Source organism: Chiloscyllium punctatum, chromosome 5 (assembly GCF_047496795.1).
Source record: "Chiloscyllium punctatum isolate Juve2018m chromosome 5, sChiPun1.3, whole genome shotgun sequence".
Taxonomy (NCBI): domain Eukaryota; kingdom Metazoa; phylum Chordata; class Chondrichthyes; order Orectolobiformes; family Hemiscylliidae; genus Chiloscyllium; species Chiloscyllium punctatum.
The window spans coordinates 20906294-20923866 of record NC_092743.1 but is presented as its reverse complement, the minus strand read 5'-3'; the positions used below and the strand labels follow the sequence as shown (position 1 = coordinate 20923866).

The following is a 17573-nucleotide window of genomic DNA, read 5'->3' as shown; positions in this document are numbered from 1 at the left end:
TCTACCTTTTCTACTTCAAATCCCTTGATACACTTATCCAAACAAAAAGCAATCCTAGACATGAAAGCTCTCTGTGAGGCCAGACTGTCGATGACCGCCTCCCCCCCCCCCCCCCCATGCCCTCCCCTTGCCCCTTGCCCTCCCATTTTTCTATTATCTCAGCTCCTCCCACAAGGAAAATTTCATTTCTATGTTTTCGTAACAATTGTTAACACAGAGTTACAGAATGGTTACATAAAGAGAGTCCATTTGGCCCTTTATCTCTGGCTGCCCCTTCCTTCTCCCTGAAGCCCTTTGAGATAATCTGATTCCCATTTGAAGACTTCAACTGAACCTGTCTTGGCCTCACTTGGTAACATTTTTCCTCTTGTCACCATCGCTTCTTCAGCCAATTCCATTAAATTTGTGGTCCCTTGTTCATGATCTTTCTGCTAATTGAAACAGCTTTCCTCTCCCTACTCTGTCCAGACTCTTCAAGGTTGCCTATACCCCTACCATCTCCCAAACTCCTATTCTCGAAGGAAAACAATCCCAATCTAAAATCTATTTACCCAAGTGAGGTCACAAATTTCTCACCATAACTGTTATGATAACTCTGAGTGGTGACAAATGGTCAGTGTTACGAACTGAGAAAATTAGCTCCCTTTTGAGATTAATGCAATGCATTCATTATTAAAGATAAAGAGAGAAACAAGGCTGTGCACTTCAGACAGGGAACATCACCAAATAGGATCAGATCAAAAGGCCTTTCAGCTCCTTTTTGCTAGTTTTTGATATGCTCTATTGATCAAAAATATTTGTAGGGAGGAAATTACTTTAAATATAAAATGGGTGATTGCACATAGAATGAAGTTTTTGATTTTGAGGATGAGTAAATTGCAAACCAAGGCTAGACTTCAGTCTTAGTTCAATGACAGTATTATTGTAGCTGTCTCAAAATCATGGGTTAACTTGATTTATTATTTATTTTTGTCACATGTACCTAGGTACAGTGAGAAGTTTTGTTTAGCATGCAGTACAGGTGGATCATACCATACAAAGTTCTTAGAACAGGGCAAGGAATACAATGTTATAGCTGCAGGCAAGATGCACAAAGCAAGATCAACATTACATTTGAAATTTGAGAGGTCCATTCAGAAGTCTAACAACCGCAGGGAAGAAGCTGTTCTTGAACCTGTTGGTACTTGCGTTTAAGCTTTTGTATCTTCAGCTTGGCCAAAGAGATTGGAAGAGATCAGGTACTAACCGAGAGGCTCAATCACACAACCTACTTCAATGGAGCAAGAATGTAACTTTGTTGAAGGAGCTATTTTCTAGATGCGATGATGAATTCTCTATGCCTTTTCAAGTGGAATCTAAGAGCAGACTGTGGTTTGAAATTGTTGGACCTTACTGTAAAAAGAGATGACAATCCTACCTTGCACAACTATGAAGTGGTTGTACCAACGTGACCATCAAGATACAAAAGAAACTGGTTGATGTATTTCGGCTGCTCTGCCAAACAACCATGACGAGAGTTTAGCAGATCATCAAGAGGCAATGGCTGATGGTCAACTGTATATCCTTTAAACAGCAGGATAGCATATGCAGCAGATCAGCATTTCAGGAAATGGTGAGATCAGGAAACGGATTTATGCTTCGTTTGAATGCAGTTCTCTCGGTTCTACTTTGTGTTCTTGTCCAGTACATGAGTTAAAGCTGCAGGGTTACAAAGGATTCCAATCACAGATGTCCAGACATTTCTCACCTGATCAAGTCTTCTTGACCTATCTTATAGTTTTCAGGAGTTCAAAGTAATCATGCATTTAGACACAAATGCTGATGCTTACGCCAAGTATATTTCGGCTTTCCCTGCAATGTACTATGAAATGATACACTCTCGTTTTGCTACATTAACCATACTGCAGCAGCAAGTGATGTGGCACTGTGGCTGCATGCTTAAAGATTACAGTATAGTTCCTAAGTCATTTGGAATGATATAACAAGATAACTTGTAGTTTGGATAGTCACTTTTAAATTATTTTGGGCTCATATATGTGAAAACGCACAGCTGAATGCCCTTTTTATACTCAGAGTATGGTTACCAATTTATATTGGTCGTGATGAGGAGTTCAGCACTAAAATTGCAGATACAAAATGCAGATGACACAGAATTCACAACACAGAAACAGGCCGTTTAGCCTAAATGGTGTATGTGGCTGTTCATATTCCACATGAGCCTTATCCTGTTATAGTTTATCTCAGCATATTCCCTTGTTGCCCTCTTCCTCCTGTACTTACACAGCTAACCATTCAGAGAATGGAGTTTTATTAACTATTTTGCGGACAGACAGTGGATGCAGTGTAATTCATTCAATCCCGACATCAGGAAGAGGAAATGTCTTACACTCCAATACAATGAGTGATTGTGGAAGTAGCAGATGGGAAGGAGGTTACAAAACGCCAAGTCCCCAAAATAAGAATGTTGGAAAGAATAAATAAGAGAACTGCTTTAAGGTCTATTATCTGGAATTCAGTCGGTTTGAATATTGAACAAAATAGAAAGGCAAAAAATCCTGGTCGCCAATTTCTGGGAGACATATGAAAGTAATTTACAACTTGGGAAATAAAAACCCCATGCATCTGAAACAAATCACAGAAGCAATTACTCAAATATACAGCAAAAGCATTTTCTAGCCATTCATCTTGTGTTGGTTCATTGAAGTAATTGTTTCACTGTACAAGATTTGTGGTTACAGATGCTTGTACCATTGCCAAAAACATTGTCTGAGATAATGGCATAACCATATCATAACTGATTTATTTTGGCTTCATATGAATGCTACATATGTTTAACCACCCATGTTGAGGTCACCTTATCTACCCCAGTGAAAAAAAAACAGGTACTTAGAACTAAGAATGCACTGAATAACGACTGTGCACATTTGGTCACAATTGTGATTCAGAGATTTACTGATTCCTGGTTCAATGCAGGTTAGTTAACTGCTCAGTCAGAACCTGGGCTGTCATTAATGACAAGCTGTAGGAAGTAACATTCTTTAACCTACTTTGGTCATGAGCTGTGTTATGTGTCATATTACATTTGCTTAATTTTTTTTCTACTTTTCTTTCAAGTTCTCCCTCTGAGTTCTTCCTTAACCTTCATCCCTTTAAGTCAACATGTTATCTGGATGTAGGTCACCGGGGCAATGAAATTTCAACCAGTCAACATTACTGCTTCTGTATATTGTATATTATACTTGCTTGGTTTTCAGGGAAAAAACCCAACTTTTTTCCTCTGATGCCATTCTCTTATATTTGAAGTATTTGAGAGTCATGCAATTGGCTGCTTTTTGTGGACAGGACATACTTGGCTATTTTTCACGTTGTCAGATGGATGCCAGTGTTGTAGTTATACTGGAACAACTCGGCTAGGGGAGTGGCAAGTTCTGAAGCACAAGACTTCTGCACTTTTGTTGGAATGCTTTGAAGGTCCACAGCCTTTGTAGTATCCAGTGCCTTGAGGCATTTCTTGACATCACATGGAGTGAATTGAATTAGCCAGTCTGTGATGATGGGGTCCTTGAGAAGAGGTAGAGACCGACCATCCACTCAGCACTTTTGACTGAAGATTGCTGTGCATGCTTAAGCCTTTTCTTTTGCACTCATGTGCTGATTCAGTTCTCGCTAAAGCTCAAATCCTCCAACCCTGGCAACACCTTTGTAAATCTTTTCCGAATCCTTTTAAGTTTCACGACATCCTTCCTATTGCAGAATTTCATGCAATATTCCAAAAGTGGCCTAACCAATGTCCTGTAGAGTCACAATATGATCTCCCAATTCCTAAACTCAATGCACTGACCAATAAGGGAAAGGTACCAATACTGCTTTCACTATCCTATCTCCCTGCGACTCCACTTTCAAAGAAGTATGAACCTGCAGTCCAAGGTCTCTTTGTTCAACAACACTCCACTGCTCCTTACCATTAAGTTATAAGTCCTGTCCTGATTTGCCTTTCCAAAATGTAGCATTTCACATTTATCTAAATTAAACTCCATCAATTGTTTAATTGTGCAGCACCATTCATGACTGGACTGCAAAATTGCAGGGCTTAGAATTCATTAATTGGTTCTAGGATTATTGGGCTCTCTCTATTGGCATGCAAACAGTCTTGTTTTGTGACTTCTTTGGGTTGATATTTCATTTTTAGGTAGGTTTGGCATTACTCTTGGTTGTGTCCTCCTGCAATCATCATTAAAACAGGGATAAGCCGCTAGCATGATCACAATGCTATGGTGGGAAATATGGGGCCCATGAGCGTTGCATAAAGTAAAGGGGTTAATATTCATGTTACACTGGCTCCATCCATTCTATTAATGTCTCTCTCAGTCTGTGGGTGGAATCAAAGAATTCCACTTGAGCTTTCAGAGATGTATCTGTACCAGCTCCCTAATGTCCTAGTATTAAACCTCATCAAAATGTTGTACTTACTACTTTCCTTCTTGTTTCCTGAGAATAGCGCTTCTTCCATAGATTCTTTATGGAGGTGTATCCTCTACCATGGATCACTACTCTGTTCAAGGCAAAGCAAAGACAAAGGAGCATTGACACAATGAACTACTTCAAACAACGTTACCCTCTGCCAGGATTGGTCACCGGGGGAAATACCACAGTGAGGTCACAGATTGTGGTCTCACACAATTTTGCAGATGGTCCAGGATCAAATTCCTGGAGCTCCCTTTCTTATAGAACTTGTGGGTGCACACACTCACCATGGATTTTAAGAAGCCAGCTTGCCACCTCCTTCCAATGGTCAATTAGGGATGGGCAATAAATGCTTGTTCTGTGAATAAACAAAAAATGTGGTGAACACTTGTCAGTTTAGTTTTTACAACCTACTGGTTCTTAATGGGAATCCTCTGCTGAAGAGCACAGACCTGTAGTAAAGTCATCTTCTAAAGGAGGACAGATCGCGGTTTCTCGGTGGAACTAAAATTGTGCTGCACAGAATATGATGATTGTAAAGGGCACAGAGTACATTGTGGGAAAGCAATTGGAGATAGGACACTATTATCTGTAAAAATAAAACAAAGATTAGATGAAAGGATTTGGAAGTAGACTTTGATTAACTTAGATAGGAAAATGAGAAATATTTATGAACAGCAAAGGCTGATACACACTTTTTGAAAAATTTGACCTATTGCCTCAAACTGATTGTGGTCATCACGACTTTAGACTTTTTAAATCCAAATTGAATATTATGAAAAAAAAAGCAACTGATGGGAATGTATCATTTTATCAAACTTTTGCTCAACTTTTTCTTTTCAAAGATCACAGTTTCTTTTTGAATGATTGCCCATGTTAGCTTTCTCAGGAATTGAAAACGAATAGCTCACATTCACACAGTCTCAACACCCAAAACATCTTGTTACTCTCTATATTAAGTAATATTCAGGACATATAGTTACTGTGTTCTTTGAACTCCAGGGCAAAGGCCAGCGTTTGAAGTTAATGAGATCAAGGGAAATGTTAGTTCACATTTTACCTTACAAAACATGAGAAAATGTACAAAACAAAAGACCTGGCAGGTAATTGAAGCATATCTGAATTTACTGTTGTAAACTCTCCTTGATAAACTTAATTTGTGTTTACCCAGATGAGTACAAAGGTTTGAATTTTTGTGCAGATAGAGAGGATACCTGGTTTAGCCAAAACAGTGGTGACCCAAATTGCAGACCTAACCTCTGAACTCAGCACCGACATTTTTTGCAGGGGTAGCGATACAGGCAAGTTGTAGTTTATACATAAGAAACTACTGCACATTTTTAAAGTGTTGTTACCTTCAATCAAACCCCATTTTTATCAATGGTTGTCTAAAACACAACTAGTGCACCTCATCACTATCAAGTGACTGTATTACTTACTTAAAGTTTATTGGAGAGGTTCTTTTTTAATTCATTCTGAGTCTGGCCAGCATTTACTGCTTGTCTCTAGTTGCCTTTGAAACGGTGGCAATGAGCTGCCTTCTTGAACTGCTATGGTCCATGTGCTGTCAGTCGACCCATAATGCCATTAGGGAGGGAAACCACTGGGATTGTGCCAACAACAATGAAGGAATGATGATATTTACAAATCTGGATGGTGAATGGCTTCGAAGGGAACTTATATTTTCCTATAAATCTGCTACTCTTGAGCTCCCAGATAATAGTATTGTGGTTTTGGAAGGTGGTGTGTTATGAGTCTCAGTGAATTTCTGCAGTACATCTTTTCGGTGGTACACATTGCTGCTAGTGTGCACCAGTGGTGGAGGGAGCGAATGTGGATGTGGTGCCAATCAAGCAGAGCTGTCAACTCTCACCTCACCTCTGGAAGTCAACTCTTTCGTCCATTTTTAAACTGAGGCTGTCGTGAGGTCAGGTCCTGGCAGAATCCAAACTGGATGTCACTGAGCAGATTATTGCTTAGCAGGTGCTGTTTGGTAATATTGTTGAAACCTTCAATTGCTTTACTGATGATCAAGAATAGACTGATGGGGTGGTAACTGGCTGGTTTAATTTGTCTAGCTTTTTATGTACAGAACATAGCTGGGCAATTTTCCATTGCTGGGTTGATGCCAGTGTTGTATTTGTACTGGAAGAGCTTGGCTTGAGAAACGGAAAGCTCTACAGCACAAATCTTGAATGCTATTGCCAGAATGTTGTCAGGGCCCCATTGGTTTTTCCCCAACATGTCTAAATTACTCTGCAGACTCCTCACCATTCACAATCCCCCTAATTTTGCATCATCAGAAAATTTATAATTCCATTTAATTCCCACATTCAAATTGTCTATATATATTGTGAATAGTTGGGTCCTAAGCACTGATCCATATGCTACCCCACTTATCATTGCCTTCTACTCCCCAAATGGGACATCCATTCCTAATCTCTGTTTATGTAGGCCAACCAATCCTTGCCAATATATAACTCCCAATCCTGTGTTCTTTAATTTTACATGCTAATCTCCTATGTGGCATTGTATCAAACGCTTTCAGAAAGTCCAAATATATCACATCCACTGGTTCTCCCTTACCTTTTTCAGTAAGAATTGACTGCCCTTTAGTATCTCATCTGGTTTTATACATCAATCTTATTATGAATGACACCATCTGTTCGTAAAATTGGATTAGTCAGATCCTAGAATTAAATTTGATTTGATATATTTAACTTTGCAGTTGGTTAACATGGTGGATAATAACTGAAACAGAGTCACATCAATCTGCTAATGATCTTTAACAAGAGAAAATAAGTTCATTATACAAAAGAAAAAGTAAACCAAAACAAGACAATTGAAAAGTACTGAACAGAAATATCAAAAAGAGATTTCCAGTTGTTTCTGAAGATTATCTGTTACAAAGACTCAATCACAGAGAAATATCCTATAAATCTGCTACTCTTGAGCTTCTGGATGATGGCGTTGTGGTTTTAGAAGGTGGAGTCTTATGAGGCTTGGTGAATTTCTGCAGCACATCTTGTAGGTGGTACACAGTGCCGCGCTGACATTTTCAGTTTCTTAAATCTGAGCTGACACTTTCCAGTTTCTTTACCTTGGACTATTGAGACTGTTTTCTGTCATTCCTTTTTGAGTCTGATGGCCAAAATTCTATCAGTTTTAACAACTTAAAAACTCCAATACAAACTCTCTTGACATGGAAGCTCCTCAAATTAGAACAGATCCTCTGGTCCAACTTATCCATGCCAACCAGATATCCCAAGCCAGGCAAAAGTGAGGGCTGAAGGTGCTGGAGATCAGAGTCAAGAGTGTGTCTGGAAAAGCACAGCAAGTCAGTTAGCATCCGAGTGTAGGAAAATCGATGTTTCAGGCAAAACCCTTTGCCCGAAACGTCGATTTTCCTATACTCGGATGTTGCCTGACCTGCTGTGCTTTTCCAGCACCACACTCTTGGACTCAGGTATCCTAACCTAATCTAGTACCATTTACCAGCACTTGGCCCGTATCCCTCCAAATCCTTCTTATTCATTTACCCATCCAGATGCCTTTTAAATGTTGTAATTGTACCAGCCTGTCGTCCTTTCTGCTGAAGTAACTGGCTCCCCTGAACTGATCTGAAAGCTAAAATTGTTTTCTTCTGAATTAAAACTTTGAACCTTCTGTTCTGAAGCAAAAACTAAAGTCATTACCTAAATGCGTCTACTCTGAACTCCAACTATATCATAAGCTCAACAGTATAAATAGTCTATCCATTACCATTGCAAGTTTTCTGACCAACACATGACTGAAGTCACATGCTTTCTGAAAAATGATAAATTTATGTCATTGGCTAAATGATTTTCTAAGTTTATTTTTTGAAAAGATCTTCACAGGACAAACCAAAATCCAACTGCCTCTATATTTTTAACCCAATTTCCAAAAAAAAGGTCACATATTATACTTGTTTATTCTAACCCAGGTCAGGTTGCATCACCAGGCTATTTCACTGTAGTAGGCATGACATTCAAGCAGAGAACAGACAAAGTCTCTGAGAAATCTAAATCAGGAACCTGGCTGACATTCACTTTACACATCCCAGGAATTCTGGGGTCTATTTTATTACCTGAATTGGTGATGTGTTTGCTCAAAAGAACATAAGAGCATAATAAATGGGAGCAGGAGTAGATCACACAGTCATTCCCAGCTCCAGCCCTGCACCATGCCCCAGCCACCAGCCCTGCCATGTTTTCACCATCCCCCCTAACTGAGGACGAATGATCAGTCCTCAGCAAAGGCCTTACCTTCAACCCCTCTGCTCCCGCATCAATGAATTCATTATGACATTGAATACTTCTTCCGCCGCCTCTGCCTGCGGGCTTACTTTTTGCCCCAAGACTCCCGCCTTCTCCCACCTCCAACACACTCCATCCACCTGGACACTCCATGCTGCTCTGTTACCTGCCTTCGATCTCTTTATTTACAACTGCCGCCAGGACATTGACCGCCTCAAACTGTCTATCCACTTCTCCCACTCCAACCTCACGCCCTCGCAATGCGCAGCCCTCCACTTCCCACGCTCCAACCCCAACCTCATCATCAAACCAGCGGACAAAGAGGGGGTGCAGTGGTAGTTTGGTGCACTCACCTCTATACCACTGAAGCCAGGTGCCAACTCGAAGATACCTCACCCTACTACCCCCCCCCCCCCCGCCCATGACCCCACCCCCCATCACCAAACCATCATCTCCCAGACCAAACACAACCTCATCACCTCAGGGGATCTCCCACCCACAGCTTCCAACCTCATAGTCCAAGAAATCCCAACAGCCGGCTTTATTACCCCCCCCGTTCCAGGAAATCCGATCTATGTTCGGGACATCACTCACACCCTCCACCTCCTCCAAGACTTTCGCTTCCCTGACTCTTCTATAAACACACCTACTCCCACAACTATCTGGACTATACCACCTCCCACCCTGCTTCCTGTAAAAATGTTATCCCTAACTCCCAATTTCTCTGCCTCTGCTGCATCTGCTTCCAGGAGGACCACAGAACACACCAGATGGCCTCCTTCTTCAAAGATGACAACTTCTCTTCCCCCCCCCCCCCCCCCCACAACATGGTTAATTATGCCCTCCAGCACATCTCAACCACTTCAGTCATTCTCGGGACATAGGAACAGGAATAGGCCATTCAGCCCCTTGAACCTGTCCCACCATTCAATGAGATCATGGCTGATCTATGACCTAACTCCATATACCTGCCTTTGGCCTATAACCATTAATATCTTTCCTGAACAAAAGATTATTAATCTCAGATTTAAAATCAACAACTGATCTAGCATTCACTACCATTTGTGGTAGAGTGTGTGTTGAAATGCTTCCTAATATCTCTCCTGGATTGTCTGGTCCTAATTCTCAGACTATGACACTTAGTTTTAGAATCCCCAACCATGGAAACAGCTTGTCTTTTCCTGTTAATATCTTGAAGATCAGATCACCCCTTAACTTCCTAAATTCTAGGAAAAAAAAGTGTGTAAACTCTCCTCATAACTTAACCCCTGAAGCCCAGGTACCAATATCGACATATGTTGTACTCCTTCCAAGTGAGGTCTAACCAAGGTTTTGTATAACTGCAGCATTACCTTCTGCAACCTTGTACAGCAGTCCTCTGGATAAAAGGCCAGCATTGCATTAGCTTCCTTGACTATTTTCTACAATCACTGCCAAACCTCTCCCTCAGTTTTGCTTTCCAACCTGATCCCTAATTCCTCTACAGTCTAAACTTCAATCTATTGCAAACTTGAATCAAATCTGGGACATTCCATTTGCCTACGTGGGTTATTAAAGAACAAACTCATCTATTTTTCTCATTTGGCTGTTGCTGTTAAATTCAGTGATCAGTGAAGTCACACTGAAATGGCACTAACCAACAGAAAAATGGAATTAGGACAGTGGCAAATTTTCCTTAAAAGGCTTGTTGTAGCCAGGGGATGGGAGGAGACAGAATACAGATATTGGAGCTAGCAGTAGAGATGGAAAATGTGGGAAAATTGAAGGCAAAAATTAAGACGTTATGGTCCATTTGTATTTGTGTGTGTCTGTTTGTGTGTGGGGTCTGAGAGCCCAAGTACAAATTGGCATCAATATTGAGACAGTGAACAATAGAAAATATAAAGACTTTAAGTCTATTATTAAGCCCACCATGTCAAGTCCATACAAGGCTTGCTGTGGTGCAGTGGTAGTGTCCCTTCCTCTGAGCCAGAAGGCCAAGTTCAAATCCCACTGCTTCAGCAGTGTGCAATAACATCTGTGAACAAGACAAGTATCTATCAAATATATACAGCAGTGGCAGAGCAGAGGCTAGCAATAGCATTGATACACTTCTGTTTTGTGATGCTGCCTATGTCTACCCGAATGTTTTCATATGACTGTGTACATTTACATATGGCTGTCTATATTTATCTGTATGCATCACTCACCATCTGACCTGGAACCATATCATCGTTCATTCAGTGTCACTGAGTCAAACTCCTGGTACTCTCTTCCTAATGTAAGTCTACCTACAGCACATGGATGGCAGCAGTTTACCACTGCAGATGGCACACCAACATCTTCTCAAAAGTAACTAGTGATTGGCAATAAATGCTGGCCCAGCCAGTGACATCTACATGCCGTGGATGAATGAAAAAAGGTCCAACAATAACTCTCACTTCCATGACATTTTAATATTTCATTACAAAGTGTTTCACATTGGATAGTCGTGGAATAAACAGGACTGGATTAATCTGAGTTAGCTGTAGTTCTACGAAATAGAATGGTTTTGAAGCTGTTTTAAAGGCTGAGCTGGATATAGTGGCGTGTGCGTGTGTGTGTGTTCATTTGCACATCAATAACTCTATGTAAATATATTTCTCTGAAAATGAAAATGCTTTGTATTTTCAGCTGGAATACATTATTATGCACAGGGACCAGGGTACTGAAGGAGGTGGCTCGAGAAATCATGGATGCGTTGGTGATTATTTTCCAGAGTTCGATAGATTCAGGATCATTTCCTGTGAATTGGAGGGTGGCTAATGTTGTACCACTTTTTAAGAAAGGTGGGAGAGAAAAAGCAGGAAATTATAGACCAGTTAGTCTGACCTCAGTGGTGGGAAAGATGCTGGAGTCTATTAGAAAGGATTAAATTACAACACATCTGGATAGTAGTAACAGGATAGGTCAGAGTCAGCATGGATTTATGAAGGGGAACTCATGCTTGACTAACCTTCTGGAATTTTTTGAGATGTAACTCTGAAGATGAACGAGGGAGATCCAGTAGATGTAGTGTACCTGGGCTTTCAGAAAGCTTTTGATAAAGTCCCACATAGGAGGTTAGTGAGCAAAATTAGGGCGCATGGTATTGGGGGCAAAGTACTAACTTGGATTGATAGTTGGTTGGCTGACGGGAAACAAAGAGTAGTGACAAACGGCTCCATTTCGGAATACTAGTGGGGTACCGCAGGGATCAGTGCTGGGACCGCAGCTTTTTACAATATATATTAATGTTATACAAGATGGTATTAGCAATAACATTAGCAAATTTGCTGATGATACTATGCTGGGTGGCAGGGTGAAATGTGAGGAGGATGTTAGGAGATAACAGGGTGACCTGGACAGGTTAGGTGAGTGGTCAGATGCATGGCAGATGCAGTTTAATGTGGATAAATGGTTATCCACTTTGGTGGTAAGAACAGGAAGGCAGATTACTACCTAAATGGAATCAAGTTAGGTAAAGGGGCAGTACAAAGAGATCTGGGTGTTCTTGTACACCAGTCAATGAAGGTAAGCATGCAGGTACAGCAGGTAGTGAAGAAGGCTAATATCATGTTGGCCTTCATAACAAGAGGGATTGAGTATAGAAGCAAAGAGGTTCTTCTGCAGCTCTACAGGGCCCTGGTGAGACCGCACCTGGAGTACTGTGTGCAGTTCTGGGCTCCAAATTTGAGGAAAGACATCCTGCCTATTGAGGGAGTGCAGTGTAGGTTCACGAGGTCAATTCCTGGAATGGCGGGATTACCTTACGCTGAAAGACTGGAGCGACTGGGCTTGTATACCCTTGAGTTTAGAAGACTGAGAGGGGATCTGATTGAGACCTATAAGATTATTAAAGGATTGGATACTCTGGAGGCAGGAAACATGTTTCCGCTTATAGGTGAGTGCTGAACCAGAAGACACAGCTTAAAAATATGGGGTAGACCATTTAGGACAGAGATGAGGAGAAACTTCTTCACCCAGAGAGTGGTGGCTGTATGGAATGCTCTTCCCCAGAGGGCAGTGGAGGCCCAGTCTCTGGATTCATTTAAGAAAGAGTTGGATAGAGCTATCAAGGATAGTGGGATCTAGGGTTATGGAGATAAGGCAGGAACAGGATACTGCTTAAGGATGATCAGCCATGATCATATTGAATGGTGGTGCAGGCTTGAAGGGCAGAATAGCCTACTCCTGCACCTATTGTCTATTGACTTCTGGTCTTTTTTAAAAGGGTATAAGAAGTGTTTTATAAGTCAAAGTGAAGGCAATCACTGTAAAATCTTGTTATCAAAAATGATAACTCAAAGCATAACATTCCTTTCAATAGATTTATGGCTCAGAAGTTGGCCGAAGTATTCCATACATTTACACTCGTTCCAGCCTCTTCCATTCTTTCATTTAAATCTATTAACTTAACACTCTCATTCCCTTTCCCTCATATACTTGCTTAGATTATTCTGATCCATGCTATCGCAGTGAATTCCACAATCTGAATCATTTCGAATCATTACCATTTTCTCTGCCTCTCTCCCAGGAGATGACACAGCAGTGGGGAACATGGGACAGAGTCCTGGTGGACAAGCTGCACTCTTACACCTATGTGTTTAATATATTTGTGAACCAATACAGTCTAGACAATGATTAATATGATGATTTGTTATCTGATACCATTTACAATGCAGTGTGGTGAAGCCAGCAACCTTGAGGAAACTCTTCCAAAGCCTTTATTTCCAATTTAACACTTGTGCCTTCTTGCACATCCACATAGCTATACACTTTGACTTGGTGAATGTGGAAGAAAGAAAGACTTGTATTTCTATAACGCCTTTGATAATCTCAATAGAGAAAGTTGAATGAAAATTTTAATTGGAGAAATGTAACAATAATCTAGTCTATCACATCTGAATGCAAATTTTCAGCATTGCCCTGGAGTAACTTAACTGCTGGTTGTTGCTGAAGGGATGCAGCATTTGTATCACATTGAGATATGTTCAGGTGACCTATGTTCCTGGAGGTGTCCATTACACTTTAAGACATAGGAGCAGAAGTTGACCATTGAGTCCATCAGGTCTGCTCTGCCACTGAATGAGGTCACAGCTGGTCTGATAACCCTTAACTCTACTTTCCTGCATTATCATTTTAATCTTCGATCCATTAACTGATTAAAAATCTGTCTATCTCAAACTTGAATATCCTTAATGACCCAGTCTCTACAGCCCTCTGCCATAATGAAATCCAAAGATTCACCACCTGGAGAAAATAAGTTCATCCTCAGATCTGCCATAAATGGGTGAGCCCTTCCTCTGAGGTCATGACCTCTGCTGCTAGACTGTGTCACAAGGGGAAGCAACCTTTCCATATCTCCCTTGTTAAGTCCTCATAGCATCTTATATATTTCAACAAGGTCACCTATCATTCTTCTGAACCTCAATGAGTACAAGGCAACCTATTCAACCTCTCCTGATAAGAAAATCCCTCCATACTTGGAATCAACCTCGGAACCTTCGCTGGATTGCCTCTAATTACATCTTTTGTGAAATAAAAGGAGTCATGACTGAGTAATATTGAAGGTTCATAGGGGAGATGAAAAAGCAAGTCAGAGAAGCAAGTGGGAATTATGAGAAAAGTCTGGCAACAAACATAAAAGGGTGTCCCAAAACCTTCTACAGGCATCAAAGCAATAAAACAGAGGGAACAGGAGTAGGCCGTTTAGGGACTAAAAAGAGGATTTATATCAGGAGTCGGGGGCATAGCTGAGATCTCTTTACCAAAGGGAGATGCAACCCAGATCGTAGTGGCAGAAGAGAGAACTCAGTCATTAGACGGATTCAAAATAGATAACGGCTGAAGTGTTGGATAAGCTGTTGATACTTAAAGTTAGCAAGGAACCAAGGATCAGATGAGATGCATCAAAGATTTTGAAGGAAGTGAAAGTGGAATTTGCAGCGATGCTGGCCACTATCTTTCAGTTTTCCCTAGACTCAGGAGACTCACAGTCATAGAGTCATAGGGATGAACAGCACGGAAACAAACCCTTCGATCCAACTCGTCCATGCTGACCAGATATTCTAACCTAATCTAGCCCCATTTGCCAGCATTTTGCCCATATCCCTCTAAACCCTTCCTATTCATTTACCCATCCAGATGCCTCTCGCCCTAAACCTATGCCCTCTACTTCTGGACTCCCCCATCCCAGGGAGAAGACATTGTCTATTTATCCTATCCCTGCCCCTCATGATTTTATAAAACTCTATTAGGTCACTCTTCAGTCTTCAACACTCTAGAGAAAACAGCCCCAGTCTATTCAGCCTCTCCCTCTAGCTCAAATCCTCCAACCCTGGCAACATCCTTGTAAATCTTTTCTGAACCCTTTCAAGTTTCACAAAATCCATCCGATAGGAAGGAGACCAGAATTCCATGCAATATTCCAAAAGTGGCCTAACCAATGTCCTGTACAGCCGCAACATGACCTCCCATTTCCTATACTCAATGCTCTGACCAATAAAGGAAAGCATATCAAATGCCTTCTTCACTATCCTATCTACCTGCGACTCTCCTTTCAAGGAAATATGAACTTGCACTCCAAGGTCGCTTTGTTCAGTAACACTCCCATGGATTTTACTATTTGGTGTATAAGTCTTGCTCTGATTTGCTTTTCCAAAATGCAGCACCTTGCATTTATCTAAATTAAACTCCATCTGCCACTCTTCAGCCCATTGGCCCATCTGATCAAGATTCCGTTGTAATCTGAGGTAACCTTTTTCGCTGTCCACCACACCTCTGATTTTGGTGTCATCTGCAAACTTACTAACTGTACCTCTTATGTTCACATCCAAATCATTTACATAAATGATGAAAAGTAGTGGTCAAAGCACCGATTCTTGTGACACTCCACTGGTCATAGGCCTTCAATCTGAAAAACATCCCTCCACCACCACCCTCTGTCTTCTACCTTCGAGCCAGTTCTGTATCCAAATGGCTATCTCTTTTTGTATTCCATGAGATCTAACCTTATTAACCAGTCTCCCATGGGGAACCTTGTCGAATGCCTTACAAAAGTACACACAGATCATGTCCACCGCTCTGCCCTCATCAATCCTCTTTGTTACTTCCTCAAAAAACTCAATCAAGTTTGTGAGACAATGATTTCCCATGGACAAGGCCATGTTGACGATCACTAATCAGTCCTTGCCTTTCCTAATACATGTACATCCTGTCCCTCAGGATTCCCTCCAACAACTTGCCCATCACTGACGTCAGGCTCACTGGTCTATAGTTGTCCTTACCACCTTTCTTAAATAATGGTACCACGTTGGTGAACCTCCAGTTTTCTGGCATCTTAGCTGTGACTATCGATGATACACATATCTCAGCAAGAGGCCCAGCAATCACTTCCCTAGCTTCCCACAGAGTTCTACGGTACACCTGATCATGTTCTGGGGATTTATCCACTTTTATACACTTCCTCCTTTTTCAAGATGTCACCATTTATTTAACCGCATTCTACCTTTCATGTCCTTCTCCACAGTAAACACTTCCCCATCTCCTGCAGTTCCACACAAAGGCTGCCTTGCTGATCTTTGAGGGGCCCTATTCTCTCCCTAGTTACCCTTTTGTCCTTAATGTATTTGTAACAATCCTTTGGATTCTCCTTAATTCTATTTGCCAAAGCTATCTCATGTCCCCTTTTTGCCCTCCTGATTTCCCTCTTAAGTAGACTCGTACTACCTTTATACTCTTCGAACGATTCACTCGATCTATCCTGTCTGTACCTGACATGTTTCCTTCTTTTTCTTAACCAAACCCTCAATTTCTTTAGTCATCCAGCATTCCCTATACCTACCAGCCTTTCCTTTCACCCTAACAGGAGTATACTTTCTCTGGACTCTCATTATCTCATTTCTGAAGGCTTCCCATTTTCCAGCCGGCTCTTTACCTGCAAACATCTGCCCAATCAGCTTTTGAAAGTTCTTGCCTAATACCATCAAAATTAGCTTTCCTCCAGTTTTGAACTTCAACTGTTAGATCTGGTCTATCCTTTTCCATCACTTTTTTAAAACTAATAGAATTATGGTGCCAAAGTGCTCCCTCACTGACACCCCAGAAGACTGGAGAATCACAAACTTTATGGCCTTGCTCAAGGATAAACCCAACAAACACAGATTGGTCATTTTAACTCAATAGTGAGGAAGCTTTGAGACAGAATAAATTGGGATAGGATTTGTGGTTACATGGAATTTTCTTCAACTCTGTACGCCATTATCCCAAGATAGGATATAATTGCAATTGGCGACTCTGTACAGTAAAGTCACCATTGTTTACCAGGCCATAGAGCTGCTCTCTCATTAGAGAGACGGACAATTGGTGTTGGTTTCACCTTCTTCCACTTTAAACTATGTTACCAAGAGACTGAACAGGACTAACCTTATAAACACTGTGACTACAAGAGCAGGTCAGAGGCTAGGAATCCTGCAGCAAATAACTCACCTCCTGACTGCCCAAAGCCTGCTCACCATCTACACACTGAAGTCAGGAGTGTAATGAATGCTCTCCACTGGTCTGGATGAGTGCAGCTCCAACAACACACAAGAAGCTTGACACCATCCAGGCCAAAGCAGCCGCTTGATCAACCTGACATCTACAAACATTGTTTTCCTCAACCGTTGATACTTAGTAGCACCTATAAGATGCACTGCAAAAATTTACTAAGGCTCTTTTAATACTAACTTCAAGAACCATGACCACTTCCATCATGAAGGGCAAGGGTAGTAGATACATGGGAAGACATTTCCCTCCAAGGCACTGACCATCCTAACTTGCCGTCTCTTCAGA

At 41.2% G+C, this 17573-nt stretch overlaps 1 long non-coding RNA gene across 1 annotated transcript; it reads right to left on the bottom strand.

The window, feature by feature from the left end:
* Positions 1-1013: 1013 nt before the first annotated feature.
* On the bottom strand, positions 1014-4811 carry LOC140476934 (uncharacterized). The gene is made up of 3 exons (XR_011960627.1): positions 4752-4811; positions 4471-4552; positions 1014-1698 (listed from the first exon to the last, which is right to left on the bottom strand). It is a non-coding gene; the product is annotated as an uncharacterized lncRNA (long non-coding RNA).
* Between the last annotated feature and the right edge of the window lie 12762 nt (positions 4812-17573).